The sequence below is a fragment of the Microtus pennsylvanicus genome, chromosome 1 (assembly GCF_037038515.1).
Source record: "Microtus pennsylvanicus isolate mMicPen1 chromosome 1, mMicPen1.hap1, whole genome shotgun sequence".
Lineage (NCBI taxonomy): Eukaryota > Metazoa > Chordata > Mammalia > Rodentia > Cricetidae > Microtus > Microtus pennsylvanicus.
This window is the reverse complement of record NC_134579.1, coordinates 153558452-153577827: the sequence shown is the minus strand read 5'-3', so window position 1 is coordinate 153577827 and position 19376 is coordinate 153558452. Positions and strand designations below refer to the sequence as shown.

Genomic DNA, 19376 nt, shown 5'->3' with positions numbered 1-19376 from the left:
TATGGAGCTGAAAGGAATAGAAAGAAGGCAAACCATAATCAGGGGATGTCACATGGAAAAAAACCCTATTTTCAATAAAAAAAAGTCATTGTTTGACTGTAGTGCTTTGTAAAATTCAATATAAGAAATTTATTTATTTTATAGTACGTGAGTTTTGGGGGATTCTTATTATGTGAACATCTGAGTTTCTTGGAAGCCAGAAAAGGGCATCTAATTCATTTAGTTATTGTTATAAGCTGGTGTAAATTTCAAGATATGTGGATTGGAAAGTGAACTTTTCTTTTCTGAGATATTCATTCATGATTTTAAATGCTCAGTATCTCTCCATATTACTCAGTATTCTTTCTATTCCTCTCTCTTTCTCTCTCTCTCTCCTAAATTCTACTTCTCTCACTCTCCAGATGTACCAGGATTCTCTTTTCTGCCCCCAGAGAGGGAAATTAGTTTGATCATCTGCAAACATTCACTCACTTAACTACAAGCTTTCTCTTTTCTCTTACATTTGAAGTCAAACATTTTTTATGATACCAAAAGAATTGCTGGGATTTTATTTCAACTCTTATTGTACATTAGAGAAAGTAAGGAACACATCCCCTTTGTACTAATGTCCATGCATAAGGTCTTATAGTCTGAGTAGAATATTATAGGTCACAATGTATAGAAAAGAGGTATATGTGATACTTCTGAGCATCTTCATAAGAAGAAACAATGAGAATCACTAGCTAATGTATATAGCTTGCATTTTATTGTAATATGTAGATCTGCATCAACACTACAGCTGTCAGTTACAATTTATGAAATGTGTATTCGGAAAAATGTTTTCTCCCTTAATTTTTGAAGAGAATTTCTCTCTGGTCTTAACAAAATTATGTAGCACTTGGGAACAAAGATGCATCCCAGTAGGCCTGCACTGAAAATCAGAATGGATAAGACCTCCACAACCACCATGACCTTGCCCTTGGTGCTGTGGTAGACTGGGATAAATGTGACCCAGACACTGCAGAACAACAGCATGCTGAAGGTCAGCAACTTGGCTTCATTGAATGTATCAGGGAGATTCCTGGCCAAAAAAGCCACAATGAAGCTCGCTAAGGAGAGGGAGCCATGGTATCCCAAGACACAGTAGAATGCAGTAACTGAGCCCTTGTTGCACAAATGATGATTTGGCCATGCTCAGAGTGTGCATCATTATCAATAAAAGGAGGATAAAAATGCAGCCAGGTTGCACAGAGAATAAATTGGATGAAAGTACAGATGGCAATGATGTAGTTGGGTGCCCCTCGAAGCAGGAAGGATCTTATCCTTTTTCCAGGGGCTGTGAATTTAAAAGCCAGCAGCACAGTCACTGTTTTGGCCAACACGGTAGAAACTGCCACAGTGAATAAAACTCCAAATGTGACTTGCTGTAGGATACAGATAGCTGAGCTGAGATGCCCAATGAAGAGCAAGGGACACAGGAAACTAAAGATGAGTGAGATGAGCAAGATGTAGCTGAGATTCTGGTGGTTGGCCTTCACAATGGCAGTGTCACGATGCTTCACAAAGACCCCAAGAACCACAGCTGTGAATGCACAGAGGCATAAGGATGTTAAGGAAAGAGCCATCCCCACAGGGTCTTTGTAGTTCAGAAAGACCACAGCTTTAGGAATGCACTGGTTATGTTCTCTGTTGGCATACTGGTCCTCTGGACACCTCAGACATTTACCCACATCTGATGGAGAAAGGATAGTATGATTAGTGCAACTGTAACCATGTATTGACAAGGTGTTTCAGTTAAGTGTGTTAAAGAAAATTTGCAATATCTGTATTTGTTGCTGATGATATAGTTGAAGGACACTGCTACATAGCAATGTTTCCATTTCATAATATGCAGTATCATTTTGGGGAGTGATATCAAGCAACACCTATGTTTTCTATTTAACTATTTGTTGATGATGCCATTTGTTAAGTTATCAGAAAACACTGCTGTAGGGTAATGCTCTTGTACTGTGTAAAGATTTGTTCTTTCTATGGATTTAATGAAACATTGATTGATCAATAGCCAGGCAGAAAGTATAGGTAGGCAACCAGACTAGGAAAATTCCAGAAAGAGGAAAGACTCATTCTGCAGTCACCAGCCAGACACAGATGAAGCAAGATGAGAATGCTTTACTGAATAAGATACCAAACCTAATGGTTAAACATAGATAATGAGCCAGATGATGGTGACATATGCCTTTAATTCTAGCAATAGGGAGGCAGAGGCAGGTGGATCTCTGTGAGTTTGAGGCCCACCACATCTACAAAAGCTAGTTCCAGATCATACTCCAAAGCTACACAGAAAAACCCTGTCTTTAAAAACAAGACAAAACAAGCATAGACTAAAAATTATAGGTTAATTTAAGTTGTAAAAGCTAGCTAATAATAAGCCTGAGCTAATAGGCCAACCAGTTTATAATTAATATAAGCCTCTGTGTGTTTTATTGGGAATGAATGGCTACGTGACCAGGTAGTACAGAAACTTCCATCTACAAATCACAAATATTTTCAGTACATTATTAGCATGAGAGAATAGTCTGAATTCTGTCAATTATATTTTAAATAAATGCTGTTTGGCCAGTAGCCATGCAGGAAGTATGGGCAGGACAACCAGACAGAAATTAGAAGTAGGTCAAGGAATTCTGGGAAGAAGGAAGCCCATTCCTCTGCAGTCCTTTCCTTGACCAGAGAAAAAGAAAGATGTGACTGCCTCACTGAAAAAGGTACTGAGCCTTGTGGCTAATATAGACAAGAATAATAGGCTAATACAAGTTATAAGATTTAATAAGAAGCCTGAGCTAATGAGTCAATAAGTATATAACTAATGTAGACCTCTGTGTGAACTACTTTGGGACTTAATGACTGTGAGAAACCAGCAGGACAGAAACCCTGACAACACATTTTGAATGCTATGATGAAATGACTTAAACTGGTTAATTGACAGAGGTTAAAAAATTAACCATTGTATGGCATAGAGTGAATTTGAATGAATACTCTGCCTGAAATAGATGGAGACTGTGTCTTCTCTTGGGACAAGTCATGTGATATGTTTTATAGTTTGAATTTACCAGCCCAAACACATTGACATAGAAGCAACACTAAACAGACTCTGTAAAGACCCTTGGAGTTAGCACATAACACACCAATACCAAGTACTCAACCAAAAGGAGAATGATTTGCCCCAGGGGACCATAGGTAGGGCATGAGAGAAAACAAACAGAAAATGGAAAATGGAGAAGGGGAAAGCAACAAGAGAGAGTCTATTTTTATTATGTAGGATGAGAGGCAATAGGAAAGAAAAATTATCTAACTGCATTTTTATTTTAATTTTTTGAGACAGGGTTTCTAAGTAGCTATGAAGCCAGTTCTGGAGTTCACTGTGTAGACAAGGCTGAGCTTGAACTCACATAGATCTGCCTGCCTCTGCCTCCTGAGTGGTTAAATTAAAGACTTGTACCACTGCTGGTCAGCTCTACCTGCCATTTTTATGTAGCCAACTCTAAACAAATAATCATTTGACTAATATGGGCTGTGTAGAAGACAACACAAATTTGGGTAAATATGGCTAATTGCTTCCATAGGAAACCATTTTAATCTTCTAATTCTGACATTATTAACTGTGTGATAAATATAAAAATATTGATTTAAAGGACTGTATATATTTTAGATCATGTGCTACATGTATCCACACTTCCCTAGATCTCAAATCACTTTGATCCTTTGAAAACAGTGTCTCTGGATATTGCTTTAAGGCTTCTGTTTACTAGGTAACAGTGTCTGATAATTTTACAAGTAATGGTTTCCCCTCCTCATTAATCTTACAGAGGACTTGGATGTGGATCCTACCATATACATAACTGAATTCAATGGATCTGATGCCATATTCTGCTCCACATTGATTCCTGCTTGTACATGATGCCTATAAACTTACACATACAATGACACATGCAGTACAGATATGTAAATAGAAAAAAATTATTGAAGATTCACAACAGGAATCAAATCTACATGTTGTTTCAGAGGAGATTAATCACTATTAAAGACAATGTCTAGAATTCCCTCACACTGTAGTTTGATAATCAAAACTGTTTCTTTGAGAAACAACCATCTACCATGAATTTTCACTCAGTCAAAAATTATGTACTAGTATAACGTGGTGACTAAAAGTGACATTGTTTATGGTCATAGTCCTATATAAACTAATTTGGACAAGTGGTATATTTTATTTCTGCAGTGACCTTTTAGAACCTTTGATTATTCTAGTGTGTTTGGGAGAGAATGATCTATGTGAAGGATTTATCTCAATAGCAAACACTTACTTGTCTCATTAGAGACTTCATTTTGTAGGCAAGAGCTACAATCAAAACAGCAGGCTTCCATTCCCTCCTGCCGGAATTTTCTGAATCCAGAACCACAATCAGTACTGAACACAGAGGGTGGCATCTGAGGAAAACAGGCACATGCTGGTATCAGGAATTTTATCTACTCCTATAACTATATTATACTATCATGTTGAAATATTGATGTTTATTTTATAAGCACCAAATGAGTAACCACATTAATGAGATTTAAAACACCAAGCATGTGAATGCATACAAACAAACTGATGTAAAGTTAAGTAGCTTCTCAATCTTAGAAATTTAGGAAGAAGAATGGATGGTTATTTGCTGTGGGCAAACACCATGGAGCTTGCAAACTGGTTTTTCAACTTAATTTTTATCACCTTTAATAAAAGTACATTATAAAGTTAAAGTGAACCTTAACTGAACTATTTCTCTCCATTAGTCTAGCCTGTTGTCAAATTATTTAAGCATTTTATTACTGGGTAATTGATGTAAGACTGCCTGGCCCACTGCAGGCAGTGCTGTCCTAGACAGGGCTGGATGAGAATTCAAGCATAGAAAGCCAGTAAGCAATGTATCGTCACACTCTATCCTTTACTTGCAGACTCCAAATTCCTGCCTTGTCATCCCTTTACTGTAACCTGTGAGCTAAATCAAACCTGCTCCTCACTTTAACTATGGTTAGTGTTTAGTCACAGCAGCAGCACTGAAAGCTAGGATGAATGGAGACATGGAGACTTGAAGCAGGGTCGCTACCTCTTCAAATCTCAGATAGCACACATGAACTCAAAAAATAGCACAACAAAGCATGACAGAGTGTAAAGAGAAACAGAGCTACATATGAAGAGCATTGTGCATCTGTGGTGAGGACGTGCTGAACTGATGTGTATTGAGCTGGAAGGTGGAGTGTTTCCTGATGTGAAACTGCTTTACAAAGACTGCAAATACTCAGACCATCTGAATAAAGGTTAGGTTATTTTAAAGTTAATTGGGGGATTTCTTAAATATTAAAATATAAACCTTTGTATACTCAAAAACCTGGTGATAGAGCTCTATATACTGCTTCAGATAGCTGTCAATGGTTGGGGTGCTCACTCTGCATACTTTGTTCAATATTGAGTTCTGTGTGAAAACCACATTGTCTCCTATGCGTGGGCTCCTTCATGTTCTCCCAGGTCCCTTCTGCATCCCTAGCCACCAGCAGAGAGCTTTCTTTCTAGCTGTCAATCCACCCTGCCTCCAACTCGTCATTCCCTGAAAGCTCTGTGGAGACCAACACTTGGTGGACATTAGAGGTGAGTCAGCAGTGGCCCTGTGACCCCGGACCACTCACACCCTAAAACCTCCACATGGGAGAAAAGCCAGGGGCCTCCTCCCCAGGTCGTTTCAGCATCCCTAGCCAAAAGCAGGGAGCCGGAATCCACCCCACCTCCAACCCGCCATTCCCTGAGAGCTCTGTGGAGATCAATACTTGGTGGACATTAGAGGAAGAGATGGGAAAGCACCAACACAAGGATTCCTCCCACATCCTAAAAAGCAACAGTGTAACACCAAAACCTAGCAGACACACAAAATGAAGACTTGATCATCGTAACCCAGAAGATGTAGAAGAAAATGACTTTAAACAGAATTTTACGAACATGATGGAGACCTTTAAAGAGAAAGTAAAAAACTCCCTTAAAGATATAGAGGAGAAGACAAACAGAAAGCTGGAAGAAATTAATAAATCCCTTAAAGAAAACCAAGAAAAAGCAATCAAACAGGTGAAGGAAATAGTTCAAGACTTGAAGATTCACATAGAGTTAATAAAGAAACCACAAACTGAGAGAACTCTGGAAATGGAAAATCTGGGTAAACGAACAGGAACTACAGAGACAAGTATAACCAACAAAACACAAGAGAAAGAAGAAGAATCTCAGGCGCTGAAGATACCATTGAGGAAGTAGACTTATTGGTCATAGAAAACACTAAATCCAACAAATTCCTAACATAAAATATTCAGAAAATCTGGTACAACATGAAAAGACCAAACCTGAGAATAATAGGGGTAGAAAAAGGAGAACTACAGCTCAAAGGCACAGAAAATATATTTAACAAAATTGTAGAAGAAAACTTTCCCAAACTAAAGAAGGATACCTCTATAAAGGTACAAGAAGTTTATAGAACACCAAATAGACTGGATAAGAAAAACATGCCCTTGCCATATAATAATCAAAACACAAAACATACAGAACAAAGAAAGAATATTAAGAGCTGCAAAGGAAAAACGTCAATGAACACATAAAGATAAACCTATCAGAATTAAACCTGACTTCTCAATGGAAACCATAAAAGTCAGAAGGTCCTGGATAGATGTGCTGCAGAAACTAAGAGACCATGGATTCAAGCCCAGTCTACTATACCCAGCAAAGTTTTCATTTACTATTGAAGGAGAAAACAAGATATTCAATGTCAAAAAAAATTTAAACAATATGTATCCACAAACCCAGCCTTACAGAAAGTGCTAGAAGGAAAACCTCAACATAAGGAAGCTAACTACACCCAAAATAACACAGACATCTGATAAACCCACACAAGCATAACCCAAAGAGGGGAAACAAACAAACACTACTACCGAAAAATAACCAGAGTTAACAACCATGGTCAATAATATTGCTTAATATCAATGGTCTCAACTGACCTATAAAAAGACAGGCTAAGAGAATAGACACAAAAACAGGATCCAGCCTTCTGCTGTTTACAAGAAACACACCTCAAACTCAAAGACAGACACTACCTCAGAGGAAAGGGTTGGGAAAAGATTTTCCAATCAAATGGACCTAAGAAATAAGTGGGTGTGGCTATACTAATATCTAACAAAATTGATTTCAAACTAAAATCAATCAGAAGAGACAGTGAAGGACATTTTATACTCATAACAGGAACAAATCATCAAGATAAAGTCTCAGTCCTGAATATCTATGCCCCTAATACAAGAGCACCTACATATGTAAAAGAAACATTACTAGAATTCAAATCACACATCAAACCCCACACACTAATAGTAAAAGATTTCAATGCCACTCTTGACAATAGACAAATCAAACAGAAACTTAATAGAGAAATAAGTTAGTTGTAATGAATCAAATGGAATTAACAGACATCTATAGAACATTCCACCCAAACAAAAAAGAGTATACCTTCTTCTCAGCACCTCATGGAACTTTCTCTGAAATTGATCACATACTCGGTAACAATGCAAACATCCACAGATACAAAAAATAAATGGAGTAATTCATTGTGTCTTATCAGATCACCATGGATTAAAGTTAGAATTCAACAACAATACTACTCCCAGAAAGCCTACAAACTTATGGAAACTGAACAGTCAACTACTGAACCACTCCTGGGTCAAGGAAGAAATAAAGAAAGAAATTAAAACCTTTCTTGAATTCAGTGGGACACTATGAAAGCAGTGCTAAGAGGAAAGTTCATAGCACTAAGTACCCACATAAAGAAAACAGAGAAAGCTCACATTAGTGAGCTAACAGCATGCCTGAAAACTATAGAAAAAAGAAGCAGACTCACCCAGGAGAAGAAGAAGACAGAAAATAATCAAATTGAGGGCTGAAATCAACAAAATAGAAACACAGAAAATCATACAAAGAATCAATGGAACAAAGAATTGGTTCTTTGAGAAAATCAACACGATTGACAAACCCTGATCCAAACTAATCAAAAGGCTGAGACAGAACATCCAAATTAACAAGATCATAAATGAAAAGGAGAACATAACAATGGACACTGAAGAAATTCAGAGAATCATTGGGTTCTACTACAAAAAAAAACCTGTACTCCACAAAATTGGAAAATGTAAAAGAAATGGACAATTTTTTAGATAGATACCATCTACCAAAATTAAATCAAGACCAGGTGAGCAATTTAAATAGACCTATAAGCTGCAAGAAGCTGTCATCAAAAACCTCCCAATTAAAAAGGCCCAGGTCCGGATGGTGATTTTAGATTTTTTTTTTCTGGTGTGGTACTAGTGAAAGAGACTAAGTCCTTTTTGTTAACCCTCAACCAGGAGACATTGACATTGGTTTTACATCCCCAGGCAGCACAATAAAATATTTTAGCCCCCCCCCCATACTGCAGAGTTTGCTTTTCCCCCGCGGACAAATATATCATTCAGAATATTTGTATACAGGATAAAAGTTTCTGGGGTTTGCTCAGTATCCTCCCAAGAGTAATTTGCTAAAACACACAGGTCAAAAGTTAGCTGGGGGAACCAGGCATCCAGGGGATGAACTGCAGTGGCTAGCCTTAAGGCTGGCCCAGTCTCAAAGTTAGTCAGGGTCCAGGTTAAGTCCTGAGGTATAAACATCAGGGCAAAGATCAGCAAGCCTGGCAGAATCAGGCCTCCTTGAGAGGATTTTGGGTACGCTGAAGCATTTATTTGGATAGTCCTGGGTCGTCCTGTGGAGGTGCAGGCTTGATGTGAGACGCAGGCAGGCTGCAATACCGTTCACTTTGAGGGCAGTAGGCATAGGGTCCCTTCCAGCGAAGTTCAAGATTCTGAGACCGGTGTCTCCGAATGCACACAGAATCGCCAACCTGGAACGGGTGTGAGATTTCCGGGTGCCAGAGATGGTGTTGGGAAGTGCCGGCAGAGAAGCAAGAAGAGTAGCTTAGTCCAGCGGACAGCAGCAGGGATGTCTAGGGCCCCTTTAGGGAGGGTCTAGTCCGGCCGGCAGCAGCAGGCTCTGGTCAGATAAATACCATTTTATGTCCCAGGTCTTTCCCGACACCCATGGAGACAGTCCCGCTTCTCACCCCTGGGAGACAAGTGGGGGAGATGTCTGCACCCCCGTGTTTAAATATTTTTTCCAGGGGAAAATCTTTTGCCAGCCTCCAGGGGCAGCTGTGGGGGAGGGGGGATATGCATCTCAGATATCCCAGGAGTCTAGCCCTGCTACTAGTTAACAGAAATCAGGGGTGAGGGCAGGGGTATTAAAAACCAAGGGCTTGAGGAGGTATGGATTGCAGGTATGAGTGGGCAGCTGCTGTTCTGGCTGTGGAGTGCTGCAGCTTTTCTCATGTCCCTCCAGATATACCCCAGGTGTCAATTCTGGAACGAATGTGAGATTTCCAGGTGTCAGGGTGGCCAGGGGTCTCTATGCCTGGGCTCAGAGATCTGGAGAGCCTTCAACCGCACCTACAGATGGGGTTTGTGAGCAAATGGGTCATGAGGGGCCTTAGGAAACTAAGAGGGGGGTCCCCCATATTGGATCTCATAGGGGATTAGTCCAAGCTGAGACGGGGTGTTTCGTACACAGAACAGGGCTAGGGGAAGGAGCTGTACCCAGTCTCTAGTGCCAGATTCCAAAGGCTAATTTGGTAATGGTCTTTATTTATCCTTTTTACCTGTCCTGAACTCTGGGGTCTGTATGCACAATGTAATTTTCCCCAGTCTTACCTATGTCCTGACTTTTCTGAGCAATAAGGCAGTTTTACCATCAATTCCGATTACATTGGGCAGGCCAAACCTCGAGAAGATTTCTTCTTTGATCTTCTTAGTCCAGGTAAGAAAAGGCTTCTCTGCCATCCGCCCAATGTCCCTTTAAGTAGGCTGCTCAGGTCATTTACCATTGCTGCCCTGCCTTCTTACCAGCATTCGCCACCAAAACCGGCTCTGCTTGGGCATTGCTGTACCCCAAGCTTTCCACAGCTGCTGTCTGGGAGCTGGGGGCAGTTCTCTGTGAAACTTGCAAGCAGCTTGGGAAGGCTGTTTGGAATTGGGCTCGGGCACCTCCCAGGCCCCTCCTCACTTCAGTTGCTACCTGCTGGCGCAGGTAGCTGTAAGCAGAGTTCCCAAGCTTGGGCTGTGACCAAAGGCAGCTGGGAGGAAGATTCAGCTGGTAGTGGCTGCAAAGCCTTCCTCAGCGAGGTGGGCATGGCGAAGGCAGAGAGCAGCCTGCTTTTCTTTACAGTCCTGGAGAACAGTAGGGGAAGTCAAAGTCTCCAACAGGTCTTTTTCTAATAAAAGCGTGGGACACTCAGGAATAATCAGCAGTCCTTGTGTCCGTAGTCAAATGCTTTAGATATAGCAAGGGGGAACCCCTTTCCTTTTTTTCTCTGTACACCCCAGAATCGAACATCTGGGTGCACAGCATAAGCAAGGGGGGGGGATTTCAGTACTATCACTGTGGCTGCTGCGTTGGCCTCTCAGGTGGGCAGAGTGCCGCTTCAGAGCCGGCTGCAGGGAGCCGGACAGAATCACCATTACAAAATGGAGCCTGATGTCCTGTCTTGTTGGAAATAAACAACTCCATATATGGCTATGCCTTTGGGAGCTGCGTGTCCCCCGCTTCCCACATGCGTGGTGGTTTAGGGCCCTTGGGCCTATCCTGATGCAGTCTGGTGTCAGCTGATGGTGGCAACCAATCACAGGGTGACCCGTGTGCCTACTCCCTATATAAGCAGCTGCTTTAGTGCTCTCGGGGCCCCTAGCTTCCTGCTCTCCCTCAACCAAGAGGCACTCCAATAAAGCGTGATCTGAGAAGAATCCTCGTGTGGTGGTCGTTCTTCCTCGCTGGTCGAGAAGTTCGCCGCAGCTGGTGCCGAAACCCGGGAAACTTCGGTCGCCAGGCGAGGGGCGGAAGAGGATTCAGAACTCAACACGCGGAGTGGTGACATCGGTAAGTTTCTCCAAGTATGCTGATTGCAGTCTCTCCAGGTATGCTGTTTGTGGGAGTTGATCCTTGGGTGTTTGGTCTTGTGTTCTTGGCGTTTGTGGTGTTTGTCCTAGCCTGATGTTTCTGGTTGTGCTGCCATCAGCCTGGCCATGGCCTCAAGGAGGGAAACAATATGGGCGTTCCAAGAGAGGGGCAGAGAGCCCTGATTAAACACCAGGACAGTCTTTCAGAATCAGATTCAAAGGGAGAAGATTTGGATAGGTCTAAAAGAAAAAGGGAAAAGGGAAAAACAAAAGAAAAAGATAAAAAAAAAAAAAAGAGAGGATCCTGATGCAGCCCTCCCTAAAGAGGAGGCAAATGAAAAGAGGGGAGGTCCCCTCTATCCGGTGCTCGAGGAATTTTCAGGCCTGGATTTGTCAGATGAGGAGTTAGATCCTCAGGAGAAAGAAGAATTAGAGGAAACCACTGCTAGTTATATGGACGGCAGCGACCCCCAGCATATAATGTTTCAACGGGGGTAGGTGTGGGGCCATCAGCACCTTTGGGGCCTCATCCTCCCCCTGTACCTCCTTCCTACTCGCAAGCGGGAAAAAGATGTAAAGAAAGTAGGGGATCTTTCAAGAGTTAAAGTTCTTATCCTACAAGTTTTCCATTTGTACGGCCCGCTCTTGGGTGGGAATCGTATTGTTTCAGCTTGAGGTCCTTTCCTGCTGCTATGTGTGGCTTCAGGGTGGACTGCTGAGACTCAGGCCTCTTAATTAAGTTTATCAAGGGCCAGAGTTATACTCTAACAAGCGATAATGGTTAAAAATAAAAAACATTTCCGCCTTCACAGGCAGAGATGACAGGACCCAAAACTTCTGTCCTGCTTGCTTAGAGTTACTCCAAGATATTTTGTGGTATTCATGGATATTTAAAAGGATGATGTCTCATTTATCCTAGATGTAAAAGAGGTACATATGGGTTATTTTCAGATTCTGGCTGTGATAAAGTAGTTCTGCTATGGGCATGGGTTGTATGGTTAAACAACTTTGTATTTAGGCCCAAACGGAGTATTGCTGAGTTTTGAGGTGGATATTTGCCTAATTTTAAATAATAGCCATAATGGGGGACTCTCAGTGTTGGGGAGACTCTCACTCAGGTCTCGGGATGGCGCCCCCCCATAGCTCCCTGGAGACCATCCTTGCTGAGGTCGTGCATGCGGCCTTGGTTGGCGGGGGAGGAGTTTGACCCCAAGTGACAGGGAGAAAAAAATTTTGAGAAAAGAGACCACAGTCCAGTGGTCCAGGAGGGTCATAAAAATTCCAAAAATCCAGTGGTGGTCGCAGGAGGACAGCTCCCTACCTCCGGACCACTCCCAAGGTCGTAATCAGCTAGTTCCTCAAACAGTAGTACCTACAGGGGGAAACTCCCTGTTTCTCAAGATTATTCTCAAGATATGGTCTGGCTTTCTCTTGGGCTAGTTCCTAAAACAGTGATAATCGCGATGGGGAGGCTCCCTGTTTCTTGGGATTATCAGGATTGCAGTCTAACTTTGTCTTCAGCTAGTTCCTGGTGCAGGGTCACTGAACAGGCTAGTCCTGGATTTTTGATTCTTCTCTTCCTGCTGGGGGAGTCTGGTTTGTCCAGGTTTTTTAATATTAGGTATGATCCAAAAGTGGCTGTGCCAGTATGCACTTCCAACACCAGTTTACACTTCCAGCAATAAAGTTTTTTCTTTACCCACACTTTCTTAAGCATAAATTGTTAGCAGTAATTTTTAATCTTGGTCATTTCTATAAGGATAAGGTAAAATCTCAGAGTTTTGGTTTACATTTCTCTGAGGGCTAAAGGATGTTATATTTAAACATTTTTTAGGTGTCTCTCAGTCATTTTTAAGTTTGTCTGCTGAGAGTTTTCAGTTTGGGTCTGTAACAAATATTTTTATTGGATTAATTTTTAATAACTAATTTCCTGAGTTCTTCATATATTTTTAAAATGGGTTTATGATAAGTAAAGATCTTTTCCCACTCTATAGCCTTGTTATACAAAAGGTTCTCAATTCAGTAGATCTAATTTATGGTCTTTCCTAATGTTTATGCCACTGAGGCTATGTTTGAGATATGACAAAGTGTGCTTCAAAAAATTTTCTCTATGAGGTTCAACATAATTTTTATATGCTGAGGCCTTTGGCTCATTTAAACTTGAGTTTTGTACATGGAGATGGATATGGATCTATTTTCATTTTTCTACATGTTGGTGTCTAATGAGGCCAGCATTATTAGTTAAAATGCTTCCTTTTTCCATTTTCCTATCTGCAAGGCAGACTTGCAACTTAAGAGGAGGATAGCTTACAAACTTTTGGTTGGAGGTCCAATGGTTAAAGTCCTAGTTATAATATTCTTATGGGAGACCTTGAGCCCCTAGGTAAAATTCTTACAAAAAACCAGTTCCCAATAGAGAGCTTAAAGCTGCTTAATAGGTACTCAAGCAGGTAAAATATAAATCAACAGGTAATCTGACTTCAGAACCCTTCAATTTATTTTCAGATTCTAAATATGTGGTGAATGCCGTTGCCTCATTGGAGGTGGCTGCCTTTGTTATAAATTCAAGTACAAGTTTCCAATATTTTGTGTCAAATTCAAGCATGCATTTTACGAAGGGATAATCCCTTTTTCATTGGACATATTCGGGCTCATACTTTGCTTCCAGGACCCATGTCTGAGGCCAATGATTTGGCTGACTGCCTTACCCGGTCCATGGCTTTGGTTGTCTCGGACACTGTAGAATTAGCACGAGATTTTCATAAGCTTTGGCATGTGCCTGCCAATACCCTTAGAAGAAAATTTCATATTTCCAGACAGATAGCCAGAGAAATAGTTAAAGCCTGCTCTTCATGTGTGACCTTTTTGCACCCCCCTAATGTTGGGGTCAATCCTAGAGGGCTACAACCTAACGCGTTGTGGCAAATGGATGTTACCCATGTGCCTGAATTTGGCAAATTAAAATATTTACATGTATCAGTGGATCCCTTTTCTGGCATTATTCATGCCACGCCCCTAGCGGAAGATAAGGTGACTTGTGTACAAACACATTGCCTTAAGGCCTGGGCTGCCTGGGGAAAACCCCTATGCCTTAAAATGGCCCGGCATATACCTCCCATGGATTTCGTGCCTTTTGTGCACAGCTCCAGGTGACCCACATTACGGGCCTTCCATACAGTCCGCAAGGACAAGGTATTGTGGAGAGAGCTAACAGAAGTATTAAAGAAATTCTGAAAAAATAAAAAGGGGGAATAGCTGAATCCGCATCCCCCAGGGAAAGAATCTCCCTTGTGCTCTTCACACTTAATTTTTTAAACCTGAATGAGTCAGGTACTACAGCAGCTAAAAAGCACGCAGCAGGCCCTATGGAACAAAAGGAATATATGATGTAAAAAGATGTATTGGATAACAAATGGTATGGACCAGATCTTGTGGTGGCAAGATCCAGGGGAGCTGTATGTGTTTTTCCACAGGGCCAAGAGGCTCCGCTTTGGGTTCCAAGCCGGCTGACACACATGATCAAGGAAGTTCCTAAGGATGAGGCTGAGTCTCTGGAAGAAGATCCTGCTGACATCCCTGATGATGTGGATCCAGGGGAAGGTGAAGCACAGATGGGGAATCCTGTCAGCCTTCCCAAAGGCGATGCCTGTTCGGCATGATGCCACAGTTTTCCCCAGATTTTTACCACCAATAAAAACCTTGATTTACTATTTTCAATGTATGATTCTGAAGTAGCCCCTTTAGGAGAAGCACGTAACATTACAGAGAAAGGGTCCCTGTGCTTTCAATAAGGAGTGAGTGGGCGTGGGCATGTTTTTGGCAAACTGCCTGGGTGGCTGTGTGTTGTGCCTGTGGTTGGTCTGCTGCCTTCATGCCCAAATGAAGAGGGACAAAGTAATTATCTCCCAAACATTGGCTGCCCTGGAGTGTGGCTCCTCCCCCCAGATATGGCTATTGGCACTAAGAGACACTTAGGACTTCCATCATGCACAGCCTATGCACCCCATGGGATCTGTTGATCCATTGCACTTGGGTAGGTGTGTGGATGTAGGTTCCTGCGACACAGTCTTTGCACTCCCAGGGGTTCCTTGAATACCCATTGCACAGGGGAAGGTGTGTCCATGGAGTATATCTTCCATCCTCGATCGACCAACACATCATGAAGTGGGGGTCAGATTGGATGACGTTAGTCCTGCACTCAGTGCTCACAAACAAAAAGGGGGAACTGCAGGGAGCCGGACAGAATCGCCATTACAAGATGGCGCTGAAGTCCTGTCTTGTTGGAAATAAACAACTCCATATATGGCTATGCCTTTGGGAGCTGCGTCCCCCCCACCTTCCCGCATGCGTGGTGGTTTAGGGCCCTTGGGCCTATCCCGATGCAGTCTGGTGTCAGCTGATGGTGGCAACCAATCACAGGGCGACCCGTGTGCCTACTCCCTATATAAGCAGCTGCTTTAGTGCTCTCGGGACCCTTGGCTTCCTGCTCTCCTTCAACCAAGAGGCACTCCAATAAAACGTGATCTGAGACGTGTGGTGGTCGTTCTTCCTCGCTGGTCGAGAAATTCGTTGCAGCCGGCTGTGCTCGGTGCCATTCTCCGACCCGCTTCTGCTCAGCAGCTGCTTTGGGAAGTGTCTCGAGCCCAAAGTCCTGTAGGGCCACTCCTCCTCACTGAAGTCCGCATTTGGACACTCAGGGGCTGCTCTGTCTGAGGTGCGCAGTCTCTGCAGCTGTCATCTTATGTTGCCTCCCTATCTGTCTAATTTTTTCCCCTTTACTAAGTCCTGGAGGGAGCATCTCTGCAGTCCCTCCATTCTCTGCAACTTGCTACAAATATCTGATGCTGACTGGCCTATAAAAGACATCACTACATTGGCTTGGCGATCTGCTGCCATGGGATCAAAAGGGGTTTACATCCTGTACCCCTCCAATAGTCTTTCTAAAAATCCTGTAGGAGTACTATCAGACCTTTGTACTATTGCTCTTACCTTAGCCAAATTAGCAAATTAGTGGGGTGCTTTGCAACCCCCCCCCCCGCCTTTTTTTTAGACCTGCCAACTGGACTCTGGCAATAAAGATGGAGCTGCTCCCTACCAGCTGGAGTATTGAAGTCCCATCCTCTATCTTGTCCGGTGATTGGGTTGGACTGCTGTCAGCTCCTGGGACATTCTTACAGGTTAGGAGCACCTGTAAGAGCTGCTGGCAATCATCCCAAGTGGGCTGACCAGAACAGATTCTATAAGCCCGGTCACAGCCTGAGGGTCCCGAGAAAAGGAAGGGTTGTAAATAAAGATTAGAAGCAGAAAAAGGCAGTATTGTAATTGGCCTGCTACTGAGCGAAGGGAAAAATGCTTGGGAAGTCACTCTCATCCTTCCCCTGTCCCAGCGTGGACGCTGAGTACCGAAGTTTTCAGGGTTAGGGCCCAACCAGCAGGGCTCCTCAGGAGCGAAGTGCTTCCCCAGGGGGAAGGAGGAGGGAGAAGTCTGTCATGGTTGGCTGGATATCAGGAAGAACCAGAGGTGCCTGGATTCTGGGTATCTTTTGCCCCTGTACAGGAAAGAGAGAAGACAAAAAGGCTTGGGGAGGAGCAGCCATCACCTCCTCCAGCAGTGGGCTGCTTTCGAAATCAGGGAAACATGATGGCCAGGGGGCCGGTGCCAGGTTCTGAATTCCTGCAGGTGGATTTTAACAAAGACAAACCATCATACAAAAACAAAAATACAAAGAGACAGACATAAACTCAAAACCAGAAGCTGGTGCTCTCACCACCACTCTGGTGTAGAACTGAAAATACACAGGAACAAAAAGACATAGACTCAAAATCAGAAGCCGCGCGGCAGCAGATCCAAAAATACAGATGGAGGATCACATCTCCCCTGGAGATTAGGGCGACCTGGTCGCCCCTTCCTCCCAGAAATGCCCATGAAATGTCTTTCAGGGCTAGGGCAAGGGATCTCAGGACACGTCTGCCTCCTCCCTTAGCCCCGTTTCAATACAGACCCTGCACAAGTACAATTCTCAGATTACTGATTTACAATTACACAGAAACAGAAACACAATACACAAACAGACAGACATAAAAATGAGCTCGTTTCTTTATACCTCCAACTGGGTCTAGAGTGTGTCTGGGAGCGACTCGATTCCCGGTCAGGGAACCAAATGTTGGACTCTAGCGTCCAAACACCGAGGAGGAGTCGCCCCCAGAGACAATCTCACACACCACAGCCGATGAAAAAGCATGAGGATTTTATTAATTCTGTCATGACAGGGTCCCTCAGCATTCAGGAAGCCGAGAGACCTTGAATAGCTGGTACTGTCTATTTTTAAAGGGGCCACAGAAGCAAGGGGAGTTGTTCTTTGACTATTCTGATTGGCTTATTCGAAAGGGCTATTACCAATAATTGACTGGAGAGCTGTTGCCAGATCAGATGAGGTAAGAGGTCATTTTGACCCCGTTTCCCAGGGGACCGAACCAAAACATACGTATATGGGTAATTGTTCAGGAACTGAGTACGTGCGAGTGTAGCTGTTAGGTCCTTGGTTCCCAGGGGAGGAGGGGAAGCACTATATCACAGAGGCTGAGAGTATTCAGAATTGTCAAAAATGGCTTCAGGATTGTCTTAAAGTCTTACAATTTTATATACTGCTACATTACTGAAAGTGTTTATGAGTTGTAGAAGTTCCTTGGTAAAATTCTTGGGGTTGCTTATAAAAATATTTCACAAATTTGCATGTCATCCTTGCACAGAGGCCATGCTAATCTTCTCTGTATCATTTCAATTTTACTATATGTGCTGCTGAAGTGAGCACTCACTTAAACTTTTAAAAGACATAAACACAGAAAACAGAACAGCAACATAGCAATAGTCAGACACAGACCAAGACAAAGAGTGCTCATTGACTCATACCTTTATAAATCTCTAGACTCCATGGTCCCTTCTGCAGGGAATCGGGAGCACACATTCTTTACATATTTCAAAAACTGAAGCAATTGCTGTTGTCCTTCCTTAGTACCGCTAACCTTTAAAATATCTGTAAGTAAATGTACAAACAGCTATTTGCTGTTTCCTTGTCCCATAATTACATTTTACAATTATACTCGAGTTATTTCTTACTTGTTTTTTTTATTTTTTTTTCTTACTTGTTTTTCATGCTGCGCAGCTACTCTTTTTATTTACACTGAGCAACTACTTTTTTTCTTTTTTATACACTGCAAATGCTCTTAATACTCCCAAAATTGACTTTCCACACCTCCACTTTTCCAAGCGCTCTTTAATGCATGATAGCCTAGGGAAAGTTCCCCTTCTCAGAGGCCACATGGTTGGGTGCCTCCTGTAGGAGCCCCCTCCTACAAAGTCAGCTAGGGTTCCTGAATTGGGAGTCATCAAGGCTGAGGAAATGTCAGAGGAAAGGAAAAGAGACGGAAAAAACAGGATACAATCAGGAGGTCTGTTTAGTCAAGCCAAAACAGCCAAACAGCCCAGAGTTTATTTCAGAACTTGCTTATATACAAAAGCAGAACAAAGCACAGCACAGTCAGCTCAGTCAGTATCTAACCACAAGACCATTCAGGAATGAGTGAGCAGCCTCCTAACTAACAGGCGCTTGTTGCTAGGAAGCAGCTTTCCTTTCTATCTTGCCATCCCTGAGGTTTGTCGTCAGCGGTATACTTTCTTCTGGACAGTGTTCTTTTCTCACGGGCAAAATCAGAAGTCTCTCACAGCTCTCAAGTTTACTGGAAAAAAACAGAGTAGACAAGCTTGAACTCAAATGACTTATAAATCAGAATGAGCTCCAGATGGAAAGTGAGGCACACATGGGCTCCCACAACAAGTGACAAAGAGAAACCCAGTGTTAGGATGAGGTGTTTAGTTTTAATTCAGCATGTTAATTAGGCGACCCAAAGGGGGCTTCTGATTGCTTGACTTTGATACTTTGATAACTAGACTTTGGTAGTCAGCCTCGTGGAGAGGAAGTGGCCAAATAAGGGACTAACTCTTGACTGGCTAGCTTTCGGAGTGTAATCTAATGGTTTTTAGCAAGGAAGAAGTGTTGGGACCCTAGAGGACAGGCCCTTGCACCCCCACTTGATCTGTTTTGCACTCTTGAGGTTAGCTGAAAACAGGAACAAAAACAGGAACAATCTGTTGTTTTCAGCAATTTCCTTTTTTTAATTTTTTATTTTTTTTTATTGAAAAAAAATTTCCGCCTCCTTCCAGCCTCCCATTTCCCTCCCCCTCCCCCCACTCCTCTCCCCCTCCCTCTCCAGTCTGAAGAGCAGTCAGGGTTCCCTGCCCTGTGGAAAGTCCAAAG

General features: G+C 42.7%; 2 pseudogenes; both read right to left on the bottom strand.

The window, feature by feature from the left end:
- Positions 1-792: 792 nt before the first annotated feature.
- The window catches only part of LOC142858887 (vomeronasal type-2 receptor 116-like), a 35266-nt pseudogene continuing 16682 nt past the window's right edge, over positions 793-19376 (bottom strand).
- On the bottom strand, positions 17774-17873 carry LOC142842759 (U6 spliceosomal RNA; annotated as a pseudogene).